General features: G+C 43.3%; 1 long non-coding RNA gene across 1 annotated transcript; it reads right to left on the bottom strand.

Annotated features, from left to right (window-relative positions):
- Positions 1 to 4338: 4338 nt before the first annotated feature.
- LOC120522261 lies at positions 4339 to 20288 on the bottom strand. The gene is made up of 3 exons (XR_005632332.1): positions 20212 to 20288; positions 19943 to 20013; positions 4339 to 4424 (listed from the first exon to the last, which is right to left on the bottom strand). It is a non-coding gene; the product is annotated as an uncharacterized LOC120522261 (long non-coding RNA).
- Between the last annotated feature and the right edge of the window lie 3249 nt (positions 20289 to 23537).

Below are 23537 nucleotides of genomic sequence, written 5' to 3' on the forward strand. Positions count from 1 at the left end.
CCGGAGTGCCCCTTGGCTTTATTTTGCACGACCGGTCTCACATTTATAATTGTACACGTATCAGTATTATACGTTAGCGCCTCTCCGTCCTCATCGTCGGCTTCCCAGATATCGTCGTCACTATCTGAGTTATGTATGCTGCCATCCCATGTTTCTGGGTTCCAATCGCCTTGCATTATAGCTCGTATTTTAACAGAGGAAACAGGGTGTGTTTTACCTTGTTTACTTAGCATACATTAAACGGACAGCTAGTGTAGTACATTTAGCTTCCCACTTGTTAGCCGAGGCGTCGCATTTTCCATGCATTCTCGAGTAATCAGTTGCTTATCTTGTAAGTTTTCTATCTCTTGTTTGAGTTCCCCACACTATAATCATATTCTGCAGTTTATGATCCAACTCACGTACTGCAGTTAATAAAAGCCAGCCTATTTCACTGGCAGCTTGTTGTTCCTTCTTTCCCCTGCGCTCTAGCCTGAGCGCCAATACCGCCTGTTGGACATTTGAAGGAGTCACTTCTCCCTCTAACTCAGGCCATGCAATTGGGGCTGTATAATTATTAAATAACTCAGCCACGGGTGTCCATGACAGTGCGCGACCACCCAGGAAACTGGCTGAGCCCACCTCTTCCGCTATTATCCAAAGCATATGTTTTAAAAATATTATTCATCATAAAATTATGATTTATGAATATTAATTTTGGTTATTAAATATCGCTACAATCCTGCTTGCAGCGGCAATTATGTTTCCGATGGGAGTGTTAGCTCCGTGGAAATATGTTCTTTTATATTGCGGCGTTTTAATAAACCTTTATTTAAATAATTATAAATTAAATTACGTTGCTATACAGACAGGGAAGACCAGCGAATTTTATCTGTAAACCGAGGGGATTCGGTCGTGTAGAAATTTCTTTTTTCTGTCACAACGGAGGTGGGTTTTGAGTCAATCGCTTCCACTTACTCAGGTCCTCAAAGATTGACAAAGTTCCAGCTTCCTTATATTGTGTCCACACGACCAAATCCCCAGTACAATTACCAAAGAGGGTAGACAACCTTGTGCTGTACATTAGACAGGCAGGTCAAATAACACTTAGTCCTTTTAGGGCTGACAACAGCTGTCCCTGTCTGTCTTTATGCTTTTCTTAGTGTCAGCAATTCTGACTGCTGACACTCTGTGCTAAATCTGGCTCAGCTCTTCATGGCATATTACACAGAAAAGAATGACAAAATACATTTAAAAAGATCCAAAACAGATACAGTGACACAATTCTTACTATTATAACAAACATATTATAACACATGGTGATGGTGTTACAGCTGAATTTCAAATGAGATATTGGATTATTTTTGTATGCTGAATTGTTCTGAATCACAATAACAACAGACAAAGCCTTCAACACCTGTAAGTGTGAGCAGATGGTAAGTCTCCTGTCCCTGAACCTGCTGCCACTGCTGATGGTCCTGTACCATCTAACAGAACTGAGGTGGGAGAGCGGTGACTGTGCAAAATGTCTGACATCTACAATACAACTGTGTGCCTTCCTCTTATGTCCTGAACAGCAGGCAGCTGTGGTTGTCAATATTTTGTATTCACTTCACCATCTTCTGTAGTGCCCACTGGCTCTGGACTGAGCGGGTACTGTACCAGGATGATAAGCAGCCACTGAGGATGGATTCCACTGGGCACCTGTACAAGTTGCTGATCATAAATGGAGAAATCCAGCCTTTACAGAGAAATCTGAGGAGGTGAAGGAGTTAATGAGCCATCTTGATTATGGTGAGGATGTGCAGAGCCCACTTCAGGTCAGCAGTGATTGTCATTCCAAGACATTTCAATCTGCCAGCTTACTTTGTGGCGTCTCTTTTAACATATTGTCATCATTAATCTGGATTTTGTGTTTGAATGTCATTCCTTCTAGTTTTGGCACCTGCTGCATTCCCTCTTCTTATGATAAATGGGTGCACTGGAACTTTGACCAGGATCTGATGCACTGAAACCTGAGTGCTAGCAATGCTATTAATTAAATACTCTGCTATCCCCTCTTTCTGAGGATTAGTTTAGAAGTGCCCTGCTAGAACTTCTCATCTTCGTCTACCACCTCAGCATTGGCCTTCATGCCCATGGATGGTGTGCAGTTTTTACCTTGGGCTAACATGTGACCATTGCTCACCTATCACTACCTCTACTGGTGTTTATGATCTCTGTGATGGACACCTGGGTGAGCTCCTTCAGTTTGCTATTACAACACATATTCTCCATTCTCTCCACAGTTACATTTTACACAGTCAGGTCCGCTCATCCTCACTGATCTGCTTCTGTTTACCTCCTCCAAACATCTGACTGATTAATGGCTGACAGAGTTACCTAATTATCACATTTGTGACATCTTTATAAATAATAAGTGATATTCTGTTACACTGCACACAATCCCCATGACTTGCTGTTTGTTTTGTGACCATTTTATGTCCTGCTGACTGATTTTTATTCTTCACTGTGCCATCCTTGTTTATCTCCCACTGACTTTAAATGATTTGCTCATCTTTACTGACATCTCAATTGTCTGATCAGTTGTTGCTGTTTTCACAGAACTCAATTTGCTCGTTGCCAGTGATTTGCACTGAATGAGGTCCACTTGTACGGCACATCAACAGCATTTGAATCTTGCTGACTACGCCAATCCCTTTTTATGGCTGGTAGTAGAATTGAAGTCATTTTTGAGAGCGGCCTGTGATATTTGATAGTCTCACAAACACATGCATGACAAGACAAGACTTTTAATTAAAATGATGTTATTGTGCCTCCTGGATTGGACTTTTTATTTTTAACAGGGACCTGGCTGGACTTTAGTGACTAAAGACCACTATTAAAATTTCCCCTGCTGACTGCATGCTTTGTTAATGCGCCAAAGTAGTGAGGACGGGATGTCCATTGTGTTTAAAAATGTTCATAAATTTTACACACTTCCCACTGAAACATAATTAACTTTTGAGATACAATTGTTAAAAGCTAAATTAAGAGGTGCAGTGCTTGTCGCTCTTGTATATGACCTCCTAAATGATGTAAAGATTTTATGAGATTTTCATTGTCGCTGGTCATGACTGTGTCTGATAAAATACTGACCTTAGGTGATTTGAACATTCATGTTTGTTGGACTTCAGAGCCGTTCATTACAGAGTTTATTTAATTATTCAATTCTTTTATTCTTCTTCAGTCTGTAAATGGTCCTACTCATATCCGTGGTCATATGTCTGATCTTATCATCTGGTTGGTCTGTCAGTGATGTTAATGATGAAGATGTCCGTCTCTCTGATCAAATGCCAGTCATACTCAGTGCTGTGGCACTTTCTCAAATTGTCATTCCTGGGGTCTCAAGAAGCAGCCTTCATGCTATAAATTCCTACACTAAATATATTTGTTCTGATATTTCTATAAATTCTTCTGTTGTTAGTTCTTTTCCACACAATCGGTTACTCTGTCCTCGTAATTCTACATGCAGATCCACACTTGATTCTGTTGCTCTTGTGAAAATCAGACACTCCATATCTAAAGGACATCCCTGGTTTAACGAGTCCATGCAGACTTTTAGAATGAAGTGTAAGAAAACAGAATGTAGATGGAAAAAGATAAATGACAGACATCTTAGGAGATTCTGAAAACCCGTCTGTCTGAATTCCAGCGCCTGTCAAATTAGCTGAGACAAAACCCTTGTGTGATATTTCTGCCAATGATCAGATGTCTAGAGTTCTTTTCAGCACAATAAGTTACACTCCGTACTCCGACACACTTAGCTGTACTGTAATCTCTGATACATGTGAGGCGTTTTTGAGTTTTTACTGATAAAACTGATGAGATGAGATCTTCTCTCACACCACCTGCCTCAGTTCCTTTGTTGTCCCTGACTTGTCTTTACTCAGTCTGACTCTCTTTGTCTTCCCTTTCTTGCCCAAACTGTGCCCACTATGAAGCCCACATCCTCCCCTCTTGATGTCATTCCAGCTCGTTTCTTCAGAGAGACTTTTGAGGTTATTGTTGACCTGCCATTGCTGCTGTCTCTCCATCCTATAAACATGCAGTGGTCAGCCAGGCCTTAAAAACATGGACTTGACCCGAGTTTCTTTCTGTCTTATCTCTAAATTGTGATTCCTCTCTAAATTCTTGAAAGGTTTGTTTTTTCACAGCTGCTGTCTCTCCTTGGTAATGATAATCTAATGGAGTCCCTCCAGTCAGCTTTTCACAGCACCAAGTCTGCTCTTTTGAAGTTCACCAAAGACAACAGAAATCAAGTAGACAATCAAAGATGGACAATCAGACAGGTGAACAAGGAGCCAGCTAGTTTGCTACAATGGGTTTGGTTTTATTTTAAATTAATAGACATTCTTTGACTTCTTCTTTCTTGGCAATGATTGGTCAGGTTTGGTCCTTTTGGCCTACAAGAGAAGGAGACATCTGGTTAAATGAGTACAAGAAATCAGAGACCTTGAACTTTCATAGATGACATTTTTGATGCTCTGTGACCTCATGAGTTAATATAAAGTGAGGAGAGTGAAGGCCTTGAGCAGCGTCTGATCAAACAGCTGGTGGAGGTGTCAAATACAGGTGGGGAGTAACATTACAGTCTTGAACAAGGACTCACCTTATGTCAGACTAAATTTAAACAGGACTTGTATTGATATTACAACGAAAGTACAGGCAAGTTTTCAATAATAAAACTCCATCTCCATGTCACCTCACGTCACACCTGTGGACTCCCCCAGGGCTTCATGGGGGTTGGTGTTCTGGGCAGCTCTGTGGGGTTCTGCAGGCGCCACCAGGGGGTGCTGCACCTTTTGGGCACTGGTTTTGCCTTACCCGGAAGTGCAGCCAGATATTGGCAATCAACCACCTGAAGCACTTCCGGGTGCCTGATAAAAGGGAGCCAGCGACCACCACTCAGGGCCAGAGGTGGAAGGGGGACAAAGCTGTGGAGGAGTGGTGGTGAAAGAGAGAAGGGTTGTGGTTTGTGTTATTGTGCTTGGGACTGTGTTTTGGCTGGAGGGTTCACGGGGAAGACGTGCCCTCCAGCTGAAGAAAGAAATAAAAGTCTTTTGTTGAGTTTTACACGTGCCTCAGTGTCAAGTCTGTGTCAGATAGGGTGCTATATAGCATCTGTTTCACACAACGCTTACACATTGACTGTCCACTTTACTAGGTACACCTTGCTAGCACTGGGTTCACTCCTTTTTGTCTTCTGAACTTCTGTAATTCTTCATGGCGTAGATTCAACAAGGTGCTGGAAACATTCCTCAGGGATTCTGGTCCATATTGACTTGAAAGCATCACACATTTGCTGTGAATTTGTCGGCTGCACATCTAAGATGCAAATCTCCCTTTCTAACATATCCAAAGGTGCTCTACTGGATTGAGATCTGGCGACTGTGGAGGTCATTGGAGTCCAGTGAACTCATCGTCATGGTCAAGAAACCAGTTTGAGGTGACCTGAGCTTTGTGACATGGCCCACTATCCTGCTGGAAGGAGCCATCAGAAGATGGGGACACTGCGGTAATAAAGGGATGGACATGGTCAGCAACAAGACTCAGGTAGGCTGTGGCATTTAAACAATGTTCAGTTGGTACTAAGGGGCCCAAAGTGTGCCAAGAAAATATCCTCCACGCTATTACAGCAGAACAAGCAGCCTGAACCGTTGATATAAGGCAGGATGGATCAGTACTTTCATGTAACTTCTTCCTTCCCTCCTCCCTGGCAGCTTGGTTCTCCTCCTTCCGACTCTGGTGCCCTGAGTAGTGCCCGCAGGCTCCTTTTATCATCCACCCAGACGTGCTCCAGGTGATAATTGGGGCTCAGGAAGCCGGGCAGCTCCCCCTGGCGGTGGCCACGGAGCCCAACAGGGATGAGCTCTGATGTTCCATAATTATGGCCCCAATGCAACCCAGGGGGGCTGCCACCAAGTATTCCGGGGGAGGTAGTGTGCATCCCATCGCTGCTCCCCAGGATCCAGTGTCAAAGGGGCATCCCAGCCGGGAATGGGACCCGGCCGTCCACCCTAATATATATTGTTGTAAAATCATCCCTCCATTAAGACAAACATTTGCTCTTTAGCCCACATATGCTTACCAGTTTACCAAGTCCTGAAAGATTATCCTCCTTATGGTACTCCAAATCCTACTCCTAATCCTGTTCCTCTTCTTCTTCTTCTTACTCCATATAATCCTCCTGCTCCTCTTCCTCCTGACATTCTTTAAGGATTCAACGTAGATAACAAATTAGCAGTGCATTTCCATCCCTGTCTGTCTCCTCTGTCCCTTGAGAAGATGATTTCTAGTTGTCTGATCGCTGGCACAGTAAATAATCACATTTTTATTCTCATCACATAATTCACCACATTTCACAGCCTGCTCCTTATCTAAACCAAATGAAAATTGTCCATCACTGAGTCCTGCCACCTCGTGCTAAAGGCTCCTCTGCGTGTCAACACCATTTAGAGGGCAGGCTGCCATTAAAGCCTCCTTCCATCAGACCCCACTTACCGTCTTGCTGTGCCCATCACAGTATGGAGGCTCAGGCTGTCTATTTCAGTGCCCTCAACACCACGGCTGTCCACACACACACACTTTATGGACTTCAGCTATTCAGCGGTCCTCTAATTCTCAGTAAGTATGTTAAAGACTTGGTGATGGCACTGAACTTTCAACTGGAAAAAATTGATTTTTTTTTTTTGCATGATTAGTTTTTTGTATTTTAAAGTTAAAGACAGAAATGTGAGAAATTCACATATAAGAAACCACCAACCTTATAACAGTGGATTGAACACCAAAACAGCCATTAAATCCAAACTTAAAATCCCCTTCAAAGCTCAAGACCTGCTCTGAGACCCCTCTGCTCCGGACCACTGTACTGTATACTGTATATACACGTATTTAACAAAAGGAAAAAACATGAAAGAGACACAAAAAGGGGCCGAGACAGAAACAGTTTATATTAACACAAACACGAACATCGAGGATGTGAAGAAAGACGACTGGAGACAAGAATCGTTACTTGTAAGAGACCATCAGAGCTCCTGATAAAGACAACAAAGGGAAAGACATTTTAAAGGTTCAAGCAGCTCCTGAAATGTTCACAGTTAGAAGACAATAAAACACCTTGGAGACCCCGAGGAGGGCCTGATCAGGGGGGGTCCTCACATCAGAACAAATCAGGACATCGAGCGCACATCACTTATCAAATGCTGACAATCGTTTGTGTCGTCTCGGTATGAACACAAGTCTCCTCTAAACTTAGTGTTGACTAAATGGTGAAAGTCCAAGTCTGAACGATCTTATGGGAAGATAACAAAAGAGAATATTATCAAGCCTGATGGGGTCTGGTAACTGGAACCCCCAGATCATCATTTAGTACCCATGGGTCAAATCCAGTCTGTTTTCTTGGACCCCAAGCCATCTTCTAACTCATCATTTTCAGTTTCCTTCAGAGAATCTGTGCTGCCTGTCTGCATCAAGAGATCAATGATTATGTCTGTGTGTAAAAAAGAAGCTTCTCTGTATGACTCCAGGGTGGTGGTCTCACTTCAGTCGTGATGAAGTGCTCTAACAGACACATTAGCAGAACATTCCAGAATGTCCTGATCGTCTCCAGTGTGCATATTGTCACAACAGCTCCACAGAGAATGCTGTCTCCCTTGCACTTCATACCTCCTGGCACATCCTGATAATTATTATTACTTATTGTTTGGCTCACACCTTTATGCAAGGTAACTTTCAACGTTTAAGATACAATTTGTTCCATTTCTTCTTATATAATACGCTTCTGTTGCTACTTCTTCATATCTTAAATCATTCTTGAGGCAGATTGAACAGTTAAGTGCCTGCGTAAGTGAAAAAGTAAGAAAAACGTGCTAAGTAATTGCAACACAAAAACTAACTTGATCAGTTTTAATGGGAAAAGATGCTGAAAGAATAAGAGAAGAAGCGGGCAGCTAGAGTGGAGAAAAGAAGAGCTGCTCAGGAAGAAGCAATCGCATCAACCTCTGAGCAAACGAATGGTAAACGTACAGAGGGTGAAAACTGTTAAGTCAAGTGTATTCACTGCACGTTATCATTCAGTACGTCATTACTGCTTTTTAATATTTCAATGTGGAGCACCGGCAGGTGAAGTGACACGACATGTCAGTATTGGGATTGAAGTTCACAACTGGATGTCTGCTCTCCAAATGCTCCTCAGTGTTTAGACAGAATTCAGTCACGTTCAGGACGTTTGCTCGTATTCATGGCAGGGTGGGCTACATGTGACTATTGTGGAGGAATTGGGGTATCAAGTGAAGAATCTAATTGCTTTATGATTTGAAGTAGATCAAGATTAGATAAAAAAGAATTTATGTCTATAGGAGATGAAGAACATTTGGATGAAAATAACAGAAGCATTATTCTAAAATGATTTATGTAATAAAATTAATTATAAACATGGCTGTAAATACAGTCACAATCTAAAAAATAAAGGAACAAATGAAAAGAAAAAGAATGCTTAAGAGTCAGGCTTGGGTCATAAACTGGTAATAAAAATCTAAATACGCAAATTTGAGAAAACGAAGCAGAAAAGTCCAAACACCACTTTGTTCAATGAAGTGCCTTTTAGGTTCCTCTACTGCTAAGCAAAAATGAAAGATTTTAAATAAATTTGATTAAAAACTCTGATTGTAAATCAAGTGCACTTTAGTCTTTTTTTATATACAGTACACAGAACAATGAGAAAGAAAATGTTGTGCGATTTGCGTTACACGATTGGCAGTATTGCTGTACGTGACATGGCGATGTTTACGCACAACACAATACTAAATTGAAAATATTAATGAAATAAGTTAACAACTACGTGATATTAAAAGTGAGACAACCTGCTAGGTGTGAGTGACACAGAGGACAGGCAGGCATCCCACTGGACAACAACATGACATCAGGATAGTGGAAGGTGCCAGGGGTTCATGGGAAGTTGATTCTGGAAGTGCATCCCTCTTGGGGTCCCCGGGTGCCGTAAGGCCGCACTGTCAGTGGAGGACCACCCAGGGTCCTAAACAACTCAGAAGAACTCCACACAAGTCATACTGGGTAATGAGAAGCTGTGCTGGGTCCAGTATAAAAGGAGCCCACCGCCTCCCGACTCTGACCCTGACAAGGCTGCACTTCCCATGAAATCCTGTGGGCAACACTCAGCTGGAGGAGGAAGGAGAGGAGAAGGTTTACTGTTTGTTTAATGTTGGCTGAGTGTCATTGTGTTTAGTGCTTATTGGAGTAAAAATATCCATAATGTTTAATGAAGAAGATGGTAACATACAATTCTGACTGCAAACAAGTAAAGGAAACTATGAACATTGGGACACCATGTCCCCCATCACACCCTGTCTTAAAGGTTTACTGTTTGTTTGATGTTGGCTGAGTTTCATTGTGTTTAGTGCTTATTGATAGATAGATAGATAGATAGATAGATAGATAGATAGATAGATAGATAGATAGATAGATAGATAGATAGATAGATAGATAGTGTGATAGAATAAGATGCTTGCTCGCACCCTTGTACCCTCAGACACCACGTCAGACACCAGATAAAAGTCCAATAATTATTTATTATAATAATAATTGTGCACAAAGCACGCTCCTCTCACAATTCTCCAATAACAATGAACAATCCTCCACTCCCAGACGCTTAGCCACCCTGCCTCCCAACTCAGCTCATCGTCTGGGAGCCCCCACAGTCCTTTTATATTCCCTGACCCGGAGGTGTTCCTTCCCAACAGTCCACAAGTTCTTATTCCTTCCGGGTCAGGGTAAATAATGTTTCTCACCCCGGAAGCCCGTCGCTCTTCCTATGACGAACTTCCGGGTCATAGGGCATAAAGAATTCTTCGGTCCTCCCTGCAGCTCCCTCTCGTGGCCCCCATGGCATCCAGCAGGGCGGTGCACAAAAACTACATGGTCCATAATGCCCTGCTGGTCTTCTGGGGACCTCCATGCTGCAAGGAGGGCTCCACCTGGCGGCTTGGGGGTATTGGCCGGGGTACATGGCCGGCCATATCTTACAGTATTCCCCCCCCAGCGATGAATTATAAAGATTCGAGCGGCCTGCCCCGAGAGGGAAGTCTTCCTCCAAGAGGACATTCGGTTGAGCCTTGATTAATCTGAATATCTTGGTCCCTGGAGAACCTAGGGGGAATATTATTCCAGTTTGATATCTTGTCCCCCTCTCTCCAAGGACAGTATCGCCAAATGTGGCCCAACCTTCGGCACCCGTAGCACTGCCTCCGTCCTCCCGGTATTCTCCCCTCGGGACTGAAAACAATTAGGAAATGTTAGGTCCGCCCCTTGTTTTGCTGGGAGTGAAACCCCTGCCGCCTCTAATGGTGCTTTCTCTCTTTCTTTGTCAGGAGACCCCCGTTTTATTTTCGGGATCTCCTGCTTGATCTGGGGCTTGTCCACAGTCTGAGTCTCTCTACTAGATGAAGAGAGACCCTTTACTGTCTGCACCCCTTTTACTTTATAAATTACCGGTGGCGGCGTCTTTAGGGCTGTCTGGCTCGAGTCAGCACTGTGTAGCTGCCCCGGATCGATTAGCCCTTCCGCTGGCCACTCGGTTATCGTACCGGCCTCTCTTGTAGGGCACGCATCCACTTGGCACCCGCTATGGATTAAGCGCGGCCCGTGTCACTTCGTCCCTATTTCATTATATACGGTACCGGCTTTACCTACCTGTACGCTAAATCAATTAAGACAGGTGGCTCCCGAGACAATCGCCGCGGGTACTCATTTAATTTGTTCATAGGCTTTTCAGCCGCTCCTCTCAAGTCTGCAACGATCGTCTGGATTGTTTGCACCACCTGTAAAAAACTGTGCACGGGCTGAAGCAACTTCTCCAGCTCGTGCACGTCCAAAATTTATTCAATGCAACGGAGGCACGCTCAAGCCATCATTAGCCTTACCCTCCGGCTGGGAGCCAATAAACACGGCCGCTCCTGGCACGTGCCCGACAGGTCCCGCAAGGGAGCCTGGGATTTGGAGTTCTTTTGGAGGACGCGGTGCGCTTTTGGCTGACTGCAATCAGTCTGCATCAATTTGTCGACAGACCGATCAGTCATTTCCCGGACCTCCTTACTTTTTTGTAGGGAGAGCGGTGCTTCGCTCATCTCCCTTTTCCCCTTCGGAAAAACCAAGTCCGTCTTTTCTTGGGTGAAGCCACAAACAGCTGAACATGGAACGTCACCTTCCTGGAATCCTTCGTGGTAGGTCACGTGTCCCTTGCCGGCACCCGTAATGCGGAAGTCCTTCGGGTTGCTCGTTTGCCTGAACGAGCGCGCCATCGCTTTCGGTTTGTCTTCTGCCTCCGCAGAGCCTTCGGATGGACATCTGGGAGGTATGTACATGGGACATCATGTGTTAAATTAAAAGATTATAAAGTACATTCCCAGCACATACCTCGCCGGAGAGGCGTCTTCCTCCGAAATCTCTCCAAACTCGTAGCTGCTCCATGGCTCGTCTTGAGCGTAAGCAATGTCGAGCGCTAGACCTCCGCTGTTGCTGGCGCTGCTTTGTCTTCTTCTTCCCATGACGGACTTGATAAAGGTGAGGTTTCTGGCGATTTTTCCTATGTGTGTCGTGACGCTGTCTTCCCGGGGTATTCTGTCCACAATAAAATTTTTTAAATACAGGTCCTCTGCCAAACTGACGGCCAGAGAATCCTGCCGACTACGCCAATTGTGATAGAATAAGATGCTTGCTCGCACCCTTGTACCCTCAGACACCACGTCAGACACCAGATAAAAGTCCAATAATTATTTATTATAATAATAATTGTGCACAAAGCACGCTCCTCTCCACAATTCTCCAATAACAATGAACAATCCTCCACTCCCAGACGCTTAGCCACCCTGCCTCCCAACTCAGCTCATCGTCTGGGAGCCCCACAGTCCTTTTATATTCCCTGACCCGGAGGTGTTCCTTCCCAACAGTCCACAAGTTCTTATTCCTTCCGGGTCAGGGTAAATAATGTTTCTCACCCCGGAAACCCGTCGCTCTTCCTATGACGAACTTCCGGGTCATAGGGCATAAAGAATTCTTCGGTCCTCCCTGCAGCTCCCTCTCGTGGCCCCCATGGCATCCAGCAGGGCGGTGCACAAAAACTACATGGTCCATAATGCCCTGCTGGTCTTCTGGGGACCTCCATGCTGCAAGGAGGGCTCCACCTGGCGGCTTGGGGGTATTGGCCGGGGTACATGGCCGGCCATATCTTACAATAGATAGATAGATAGATAGATAGATAGATAGATAGATAGATACTTTATTAATCCCAAGGGGAAATTCACACACCGATAAAGCATCTGCAGCATCTTATTGCACAGAGCATCAGTATTGGCAGTCCAGTCCAGTTTATCCTTCAGCTTCACTCCCAGATCTTCACCCTCTGCACAGTCACCTCTGATGATCACGGGGTCCATGAGGGGCCTGGTCCTCCTAAAATAGACCACCAGCTCCTTGGTTTGGCTGGTGTTCAGGTGTAAGTGGTTTGAGTCGCACCATTTAACAAAGTCCTTGATTAGGTTCCTATACTCCTCCTCCTGCCCACTCCTGATGCAGCCCACGATAGCAGTGTCATCAGTGAACCTATGGATGTGGCAGGACTCCGAGTTGTAATTGAAGTCCGATGTATGTTGGCTGAACAGGATCAGAGAAAGTACAGTCCCCTGAGGCGCTCCTGTGTTACTGACCACAATGTCAGACCTGCATTTCCCTAGACGCACATACTGAGGTCTGTCTGTAAGATAGTCCACCATCCATGTTACCAGGTGTGAGTCTACTCCCATCTCTGTCAGCTTGTTCCTAAGGAGCAGAGGTTGGATCGTTTTGAAGGCACTAGAGAAGTCCAGAAACATAATTCTTACTGCACCACTGCCTCTGTCCAGGTGGGAGAGGGATCGGTGTAGCATATAGATGATGGCATCCTCCGCTCCCACCTTCTCCTGGTATGCGAACTGCAGAGGGTCGAGGGCATGGCAGACCTGTAGCCTCAGGTGGTGAAGCACCATCCGCTCCATGGTCTTCATCACATGTGACGTCAGAGTAACAGGCCGGAAGTCATTCAGCTCACTAGGACGTGATACCTTTGGGACAGGGGTGATACAAGATGTTTTCCAAAGCCTTGGGACTCTCCCCTGTTCCAGGCTCAGGCTGAAGATGTGCTGTAGAGGACTCCCCAGCTCCAGCACACAGACCTTCAGCAGTTGTGGTGATACTCCTTCTGGACCCATTGCTTTGCTGGCATGAAGTCTTCTCAGCTCTCTGCTCACATGGGCTGCTGTAATTGTGGGTGGGGATGTCTCTCGTAGGCTGGTGTCAGCAGAAGGATGGGTGAAGGGTGCAGTACTGCGAGGTGAGAGTGTGTTAGGGAGCTCAAACCTGTTAAAGAAGTTGTTCATCTGGTTTGCTCTCTCCATGTCTCTCTCGATGGTGACACCCTGCTTTGAGCTGCAGCCAGTGATGATCTTCATCTCATCCCATACTTCCTTCATGCTGTTGCTCTGCAACTTCTGCTCCAGCTTTCTCCTGTACCGCTCCTTTGCCGCCCTGAGCTGGACTCGGTGTTCCTTCTGCACGCGCTTGAGCTCATGCTTGGATTAGAAATATCCATTATGTTTAATGAAGAAGATGGTGACATACAATTCCGACTGCAAACAAGTAAAGGAAACTATGCACATTGGGACACCATGTCCCCCATGACGCCATACCTGTCTTTAAGCCTTCTTTATGCCCACTAAAAAGTAATTTTTTTTAAAATTTGGGATTTGCAACTGCAGCCCATACATTCTTATCAACTTTTTTCAGCCATTCTTGTCACTGGGAGATAATATTATTCCAGCTACTCCTCCATATCCAAAACCACCACAATAAATGCAGAAAACACATCAAGAGTGAATTCCCGTTCGGTTCTTTGCTTATCGCTTCTTGTTGGAGGATAACTGGCTATTAAAAATTAAATTTACTTTTGAACATACACACACACACACACACACACTTACTGGCAGATCTCAGCTTATGTGTTGTTACTTTGGCTTCAAATGTCTCCACTTAGAGAAGTTACACTGTTAGTTTAGAATGCAGCACAATATGCAGGCCATAACTTTATCTCAACACAAACTAAAAACCTGACACCAGCATAGCGTTCTGCCCCCTCATGCTAAGAGCACCTCTGTCTGTAAACGTCATTTAAACAGTCAGAGTCAGAACTGTGCAAGAAGAAAATGGATGGACCAGGAGATGAAGAATGAAATCAAATCTATTAACTGCACAGACAAAGTCAGAAAACTAGTTAACAAAGCCAAAATTAGATGTCAGAAAACAAACATGTAGAATATACAGGGAAAATACTAAAGGATTAATTTATTAAACACTTTTAAATATCTAGAAACTTAGATGATACTAAAAGCTGGTAGCTGAGCGCAGGATGGGGAGAGGAGGAGTGGCAGGAGGTCACATGGCAGGGAGGATGAGAGGTCTAAGTGGGTTTGGAAGGAGGAGAAAGAAGAATTCTACTGGAGATGAAGAGGACCAGTCACCCCATGAGCTCAGAAAGGAAGACCCCAATTGTTTCTAGTCTTTGGTAGAGTTTAAAGGGTTTTTATTGTCACATAATTGGTGTACGGTAAGAATGTCAGAATTTAATTGTATCTGACTCTTTATCAAGATGTGATTTATAGCAGATTGAGTTCCCTTCACTGCTGGTTAAAAGCCTGGTGTGCAAATAAAAGCATAGCCTTTGTGAACAATTTGGATGATTTTTGGGAAAGGCCTGGATTGTTCAAGAGAGATGGTCTTCATCCTAACTGGAGGGAGTCTTTTGTATTACCCCAAAATATGGCCTGACTGACTGATCAGAGTGCCATTCAGGCCGCAGTCATGTGATCTTAAATCACAGGCTGTTGTTTATTACACCTGTTACTATCCTGAAGCTGTTACCCATAATCCCTGTTGAGTCCAGTAAATTTAGTCATGATGCAGACCTTAAATTACTTGATAACCAAAAAATAAGGGGTATAATTAGACCAAGGGATAAAATCAGACCCTCCACCAGGGGCAACAAGAAAAACAAAAAATATATCACCAGTTCAGCAAGAACTATGCAGTTTTAAATGCTGCTTATTGAACATTCGCTCTCTTGGCAGTAAAGCTGTTTTGGTAAATGATATTAAGTACAAACTCTGATCCGTGTCTTCTCACTGAAACCTGCCTTAGTAAATCTGTCACTGTTCCCCTAGCTGAGGCGTCACCAGACGGATACTTGTTCCTTCATAAGTCTAGAGATTCTGTTCGAGGAGGAGGCCTTGGAATAATTCATTGGGACAAAATGCAAATTATTTTTAAAACTTCACACCCTGTGAGGCATTCATTTTAAATATTAAAACAGATTCCAACATAATTGTAGTGCTAGTCTACAGACCACCAGGGCCATATTCATTGTTCTGAATTTGGCAACCTTTTACCTGATTTGGCTATAAATTATGAAACCTTAGTGTTGATGTGGGATTTTAATGTACACTTTGATGTGGAAACTAACACTTTTAGCAAATGTTTTATTTATTTCTTAAATTCAGTAGGATTTTGTGAGATTGTCGAGTTCCAACTCATAAACATAACCAAGCATTAGATTTAATTATAACGTTCCAAGTAGAAATTCAAAATTTAAGAATTACTCCATTAAATGAAGTTATTTTCAACCACTATTTCATTACATTTGATTTGGTTCTGCCCTTACCAATATGTGACGATGCAGGTCAGCTCCATGTTCCCTTTTCACATTTGGGAACCTCTTGAACCCAACACCATCGATAGTTATGACCGAATGAGCTGACTGATGGAGACAAATCACCCATGGAGCAAGGGGATGGTGTAAAAAGTGTTCCATGCTTTTATTACAAAGAATCAAAACAAAACCAAAAACAGCATCCCCAGTGCAGTGCTTCAAAAACCTTGCCCGGCCAGGAAGCCTCCACGCTGAGAGGACCAGGGAGCTGAGAGGACCAGGGGAGCAAGCATGGCCAGTACATTACCTCCCCCAGGACGCTAGGTGGCAACCCCCTGGGTTGCAGTGGAGTGTCGGACTCCGCAGGACTTCAAGGGAGTTGGAGTTTGGTGCAGCCCTGTTGGGATCCGCAGGTGGCGCCAGGAGGTGCTGCAGCTGGAGTTGCTGAGCCATTATGGGCAGTCCTTCCACCACACCCAGAAAATGAAGTCATCAAGCACCTGGAGCATTTCGGGTATATTATAAAAGGAGCCAGCAGCCACTATTCTGGAGGCCAGAGTTGGAAGAGGGAGGATGAAGCTTACGGAGGAGTAGTGGAGGAAGAATAAGGTACAAAAAGTATTGTGTGGAGTTGTGCCTGTGGGAACGGGGAAGGCGTTGCCCACAGTCAAAGAAATAAATATAAATTAAACATTTATTTGTTTTATCAGTGTGCCTCCCGTGTCTGTCTGTGTTGGGTTGGCACTCATATAGCTCCTTTTTGTCACAGTCCATAAATAAATAATGCATAAAAAATGTGGATAGTGGGGAATAAAAACACAATAAATAAATCCATCAAAACTGAGGTTAAAAATGCACTCACTGGCTCCTTCAGTTCTCAGACCACCTCCTTCTTCGTCTTCCCGCTCACATATATCTATCGGCAGAGTCTCAGCAGCCACAAACTTCATCCCCCAACCCCCATCTTGGTCAGACCATGCGCACCACATTGCGCCAGGGAACCGCTGCAGCCACACCACTATGCCCCCTGCTTAATCCACGAGTGCAGTGATTATTTATTTTAAAAGGCAATGAGCCACAGACTTCACCTCACAACACAATACACTCACAGATTAAAACAAAGACAGTGTGACATCTAAATTGTAATTCTGCTTTAAAATGTATACTTTGAGTCAAGTGTAATTGTAGAAAACCATTTAACATCAAATGTAAACATGGAAAACAATTTAGATCAACTAACATCACATTATAATACAACTTTGAGAGATGCTCTGGACGCAGTGGCTCCCCTTAAAACAAAAATTATCAAAGCACATAGAAAGTCACCCTGGTTTAATGAAAACACTCGAGCTCTTAAATTAGAGTGTCGAACACTGGAGCGCAGATGGACAACAACAAAGCTGCCGGTCTTTCAAATTTCATGGACAGAGAGGGTTAAAAAAATATAAAAAAGCTCACTTTAAGGCTTGCTCAGAATACTATTCTAAAATAATAGGTGACAATAATAATAATCCTCGGGTACTGTTTAGAACAGTGGCTAATTTAACAAATGGGAATTCAGATCTATAGAGCAAAATACCAACAGACATTATCAGTACAGACTTTATGAACTTTTTAATGAGAAAATTAAAAATAAAAGATCCCAATTCTCAGCATCACAGTGCAAACCATACCCTAGCTTAGCAGACCCTGTCTCATATTGCATTCAGCACTTTAGTAATTTTAATCCTGTAATAGACCAGGAAGTCTTGACTTTAATTTCTAAAATGAAGCCCACTACTTGTTCCCTAGATCCAGTGCCAACAAAACTAATAAAAAGTTCAATGGATGTTCTTGCAGCGCCTATTCTAAACATTATCTGTAGTTCATTATTGTATGGCACAGTACCTGATGCAATAAAATTGTCAGTCATTAAACCTTTACTTAAAAAGTCAGATCTAGACCCACACATACTAAATAATTATAGGCCTATTTCAAATTTACCCTTTCTCTCTAAAATACTAGAAATAGTAGTCGCCAATCAGCTTCAGTCACACCTTACATATCAGAAGTTAGTTGATAAATTCCAGTCTGGTTTTCGCACTGGTCATAGCACAGAAACGGCACTAACACGGGTTGTAAACGACATTCTGATATCCTCTGATGAAGGACACTTCACTGTAATTATGTTGTTAGACTTAAGCGCAGCATTTTACACCATTGACCATTTGATTTTACTGCACAGGTCAGAAAATAATGTTGGGCTCACAGGCACTGTACTCGCTTGGTTTAGTTCTTATTTATCAAATCGATTCCAATACGTACAGAAATGTGCTGGCAGTACTCCATCATTATACACAGAAGTGAGATATGGTGTCCTACAGGGCTCAGTACTGGGACCTTTACTGTTTTCACTTGACATGCTTCCACTTAGATCTATCATTAGAAAACATCATGATAACATTCACTCGTATGCAGATGACACCCAGTTCTACCTTTCTTTTAGACCAAATGAAGTTTCTCTGATGTTGTCTTTAATTACTTGTGTTAGTGAATTAAAGGAGTGGATGGATGAGAACTACATGACTTTAAACACCGATAAAACAGAGGTGTTAATTATTGGAGGGAATGACGCTAATCACAACAATATTTTGTCATCATTTAACTCTGCTGCAAGAATTATTACAAGAACAAGTAATATGAACACATAACTCCAGTTCTTAAATCCTTACACTGGCTCCCGGTTAAGTTTAGGGTAGATTTCAAAATCCTCCTTTTAACATATAAAGCCTTTAATGGCCGAGATCCGGGTTACTTATCTGAACTTATCATGACTTACAAACCAGAGAGCACATTAAGATCTCAAGATGCCAGTCTTCTTAGGATTCCAAGGATTAATAAAATAACAGTGGGAGGTCGAGCTTTTAGTTACAGGACCCCCTAAACTGTGCAGTGGTCTGCCTGCTACTATAAGAGATACCCCTTTGGTCTCAACTTTCAAATCCTGGCTGAAGACTCACTACTTCAGTTTAGCATATCCTGACTAAAGCTGCTGATTAACTGTACAGACTGCATCTCTGTTGTTAGTCATTAAAGGTTAAACATGATAGTTTAGAATTTGTTACTAACCCTCACCTAGTCTGTTTCTCTTCTCGGTACTCAAATGTGGCACTTGGTGCCACGGCCCACCTGCCAATTTGTTTTGCCTGCCTAAGGTAAAGTCATCTCTGATGGAGGATCACAGGAATCGTCGGGTAGAGGGGTCCTTTCATTGGATTAGCTGGCCCACCGCTGACTCAGTGGTGGAATGGCCAAATGGGGGAGGCAGCTTGATGGCTGAGGTCTCCTGGACTCTAAACGAATCCAAATCATATTCTGTGATATCATCTACTGTTGAGTTCTGCTCTGTACTTGTAATATTTCTATTGTTCTATTATATTTTATTGAGGATTACTTATGTTCTGTTCTGTGTATTGTTTTGTATTTATCCCTTTTTTTGACACCCACTGCACGTCCAACCTACCTGGAAAGGGTTTCTCTCTTTGAACTGCCTTTCCTGAGGTTGCTTCCATTTTTTTCCTACAAGGGTTTGTTTGGGAGTTTTTTCTTGTCTTCTTAGAGAGTCTAGCCTGGGGGGCTGTATTCTATTGTATTCTTTCTTGCATATTCTAATCAACATGCCATGCCCCCCTAGCACCATGATTAGTAAGTAGAACTACCCTGCCTTGTAATTTCTCTTTGCCCAACCTGAAAATATTTATAATTATCTGACAAAAATTTAAGGAACTTTAGATTACACATCAAAATGTCTACTGCTCTTGCAGCTGAAAGGAATTATAAGAATGAACTCTTTAACCGAATGCCACAATGTGTGCTTTTCTACTTTAACTTAACTCTGTTTTACTGATTGGCACTCCAACTTGTGCCCAGTGTTTTTGTCCAGTGGGTTTCTCTACTGTCATTTACGTAAAGACTTTCTGTAGTTCTGCCACCTCTGATCTGATGGTTCACATTCGTGAAAATACAAGACAAGACAAGGTGACGTCCATGACATGACAAGTTTGGTTTGACTTGTTTGAGAGGAGAATGAGATGGAATTGATTGGGTGAATCCCATTTTAGTATCCCACACGACTGATGGACCACAGATGGCACTGACTTTAATTTTTCCACAGCAGATCTCACTTCTACTTACCGCTTAGCTTTTGGGTGCACATCTCCCCAAGTAGATAACTTGATTGCTGGCTTGGTTGGCGATTGAGATGGCTAAAAATGAAGATATAAAGTAAAGAGCAACTTTAGTAATCATAAAATGAATCAGCGATCACTGCTGTTGGAAAACAAATCTGTTTAAAACTAAATAGAATTTAACCGACAGGAAACCTTCAACATTCTCGTTTATCTTGTGCACTTTCCTAAATGTTAAAGATGTCGACTGTACAGATGTCATCTGTCCAAACTCACCAAAGCCATCGCAGCAGAGCACAGGCACAGCAGGAGCAGCAAGGTGGTGAGTCTCATGGTGGTGCTGACACTGAGATATTTGTCCTGGTCCAGCTCCTCAGATCTCAGATCAGGTGATCAGTTTAAATGACAGACGTGGGGTCTGCTGGGGGGGATAGAAATTTCAAATCAGATCTAATTTGTAATTGAAGAACAAGCAGACGAAATGGCTTAGGCTGAGAAAAAGAAACAAATCAAAGTTCTTACGTCAGAACATCCATCCATCCATTAACAGGGAGGACCCAGGAAGAGACCCCGGGTCCCCATTGTGTAATTATTCTGAACTGGACAAGTATGGTGTGTGTTCTGTTACCGTGAACTGGATGTGTTTGTTTCAAAGTCACATTCAGTTCTTTTAAATTTCTACTTCTGAAGATCTTTCTTCTTATTCTGCTTTTCAGATCTCAATGGCCATTGCTAGGATTGTAAGATCTTCACAGAGTGAATGAGTCTAACAAGACAGAGATTCCAGAAGACAGTGAAATTAAACCAGTGGCGTACTGAAGACTCCAGCTATGGTGGACACAAACTGTTCTCATCATTATGGTCTGGCAAACAGCACAAGAACAGTTTTAGTCTCAAAATATCACAAGCGGCTCATGATTTGAACAATGAGGGCGACATTTTGGGACTTTATTTCCATAAAGACAGCATTAAAGCTCACAGCACTGTGTTTGTGACATTTTACTACTTTATTGTTGTTTTCAGGTTTTATTTATTTCTCCTCCTTGCTTTTATTGTTACTTTCAGAGATGGATATAGTAGTCGAAACTGATACTCAAATAAAAGTACAGTTACGTAAAAAAGTTATTACTCCAGCAAAGTAAAGAAGTCATTCAAAAATGTACTTTAGAAAAAGAGAAAAAGCGTCAGGACAAGAAGAACAATGAGATTTGTCTTGAAGAGGAGGAAATCTTCATGTTCACCCCTCCTTGTTCTGAGGCAGGAGGTAGAAATGGTCACTGAATAGAATCACTTAGGAACTCAGCTAGATAACAATCTTCATTGACACTCAAATATCAAAAGCATCTTCTCTAAATGCAGTCAGCGCTTATTTCTCCTCTAAAATCTCAGACTATTTAAAGTGGTCAAGAACCTCATGTTGTCCTTTTATTGCCATCTGATCTGGTCAGTCCTCACTTTCATCTTCTTTGTCTTGTCTTAGTGATCCGACAAACCAAATTTTCAAAAAGCTCCAGCAGGTCAGCAGACATTCACCTGAAGTGATTGGAGCTGAGGTGGAGGATTTGATAAGTGTGTGTGTGTGTGTGTGTGTGTGTGTGTGTGTGTGTGTGTGTGTGTGTGTGTGTGTGTGTGTCAGAGGATGGTGGTGAAGAAACTGGAAATCATCTCCACTGATGACAGACAGCCATTACTCGCAGAGCCTACCGTGTGTAAATCAGGCAGGACAGGAGCCTCACAGGCCCACACAAACTGCTCCAGGAGTTCCTCTTTTCAGTGCCATATATTTTTTAATAAGGAATATTAAACATAATAAAACATTATCAGAAGTGTAGAGTGCTTCATAAGTATCCTGTAATCATTTGAGGTAGAAACGTGCCATCAAACTACTAGATGTAGTCAGCCAAGAATCTGTTTCCACATGATGTGCTACTTTTAGAGTTTCTGTCTAAGTTTTCACCAGTCTTGTCTCTCGGTCTTTTTAAAGCTCTTTTATTTCTGTCTGTTATTGGATGTCATTCTGAAGGTAAATGTTGTTTTCTTGTTTAAACGTGACCTTGACCCTTGAAATGTTATCTTTAATATGGAGCACACTGCAGATACTTCTTCAGGTCAGGTCAGGTCAGGTTGGTTAGCAAGCACTGGTACAGCACATTGCCGCACCCACCACCCAACAAAACAGCTCGGGATCCTGTTTCGGAACCCCCCAGGCAGACATGCGGTCCTGTCCCACCCTTTGTATCCTACAGTATCTGCCTCAGCCAGGTTTTACATGGGCGTCCTCTTGGCCTGGTCAAACTGTTCAGGTCCTGCCAGCCGGACCACTCTTGGGCCGTAGTGCTGTAACTGACACTCCCTCACAATGCAGGTAATGCACCACATTCGGGACTCAGTGAGCAACCAGTCATTTGACATAAATTTAAACCAGCGGTACCTAAGGATTCTAAGATGAGACAGAGTACTGAAGGAGTCCAGTCTTCGTATCTGGATAGTGTCCATGTCTCAACCCCATATAGCAAAAACAGAGAACACCAGGACTCTGAAGACTTGGGCCTTCGTCCTTTTGCATAGATATCGGGAGCGCCACACATCCCTTTCAAAGCTACATCATGACCCCCATGCTCTCCCAATCCATCTACTGACTTCATAGGAAGAGTCACCAGACACATGAATGTCACTGCCGAGATAAGTAAACCTCTCGACGAGGTCGACACTCTCTCCGTAGATAGACACACTGCTGATGGCTGTGCCCAAGAGATCATTAAAGGCCTGGCTCTTGGTTTTGACCAGGACACTCACAAACCCCAATCTGATCCTCCATTGAATCCACTAAGATCACAGCATCATCAGCAAAACTGAGATCAGTGAATCTCTCTTCACCAACAGATGCCCCACAGCCGCTGGATCCCATGACCTTGCCCAACACCCAGTCCATACAAGCATTGAAGAGAGCAGGAGCAGATCACATCCCTGACAAACCCCAGAATCAACTGGGAAAATTGCAGTTTGATCTGCCTTCACTCAGCACAGCACTCACAGTACCAGTCTACAGGCCAGCTGTGATATCCAGCCACTATGGGGGAATATTGCAAAGTCTCAGATTATCTCACAGGGCAACTCAATCAACTGAGCTGAACAATCTGGAGCTGAGCACTCTCAAAACTGAGAAGATGACAGTGGGCTTTAAGAGAGGTCCCACAATATTATCTCTGTACTACATGTGACAGTTGTGGAAACCCTCCAATTTTTGAAATCCATAATCTCCTGCCGCATGCAATTCCTACGACAGCTGAGGATGTTCAACCTTCCAAAGGAGCCGCTGATTCAGTTCTACACAGCAGTCATTGAGTCTGATCTCAGCTCATCCATAACTGTGATTTGGATCAGTGACTAAGCCGACTACAGAGAATAGTCAGGTCTGCCAACATTATCATTGCTGCCAGTCTGCCCACCTTACAGGACCTGAACTACTGCATAATCGACCAACACGAGGAAATACTGAAAACCATTAGTACTCTTGGGGAGGGGGTCACAATATCTATCCCTCCTCTCTCAAAGAGGACATCCAAAATAGGCATTGGTGAGAGGGGAGCCCTAGAGGGTCT

Source organism: Polypterus senegalus, chromosome 2 (assembly GCF_016835505.1).
Source record: "Polypterus senegalus isolate Bchr_013 chromosome 2, ASM1683550v1, whole genome shotgun sequence".
In the NCBI taxonomy this organism is placed as follows: Eukaryota; Metazoa; Chordata; class Cladistia; order Polypteriformes; family Polypteridae; genus Polypterus; species Polypterus senegalus.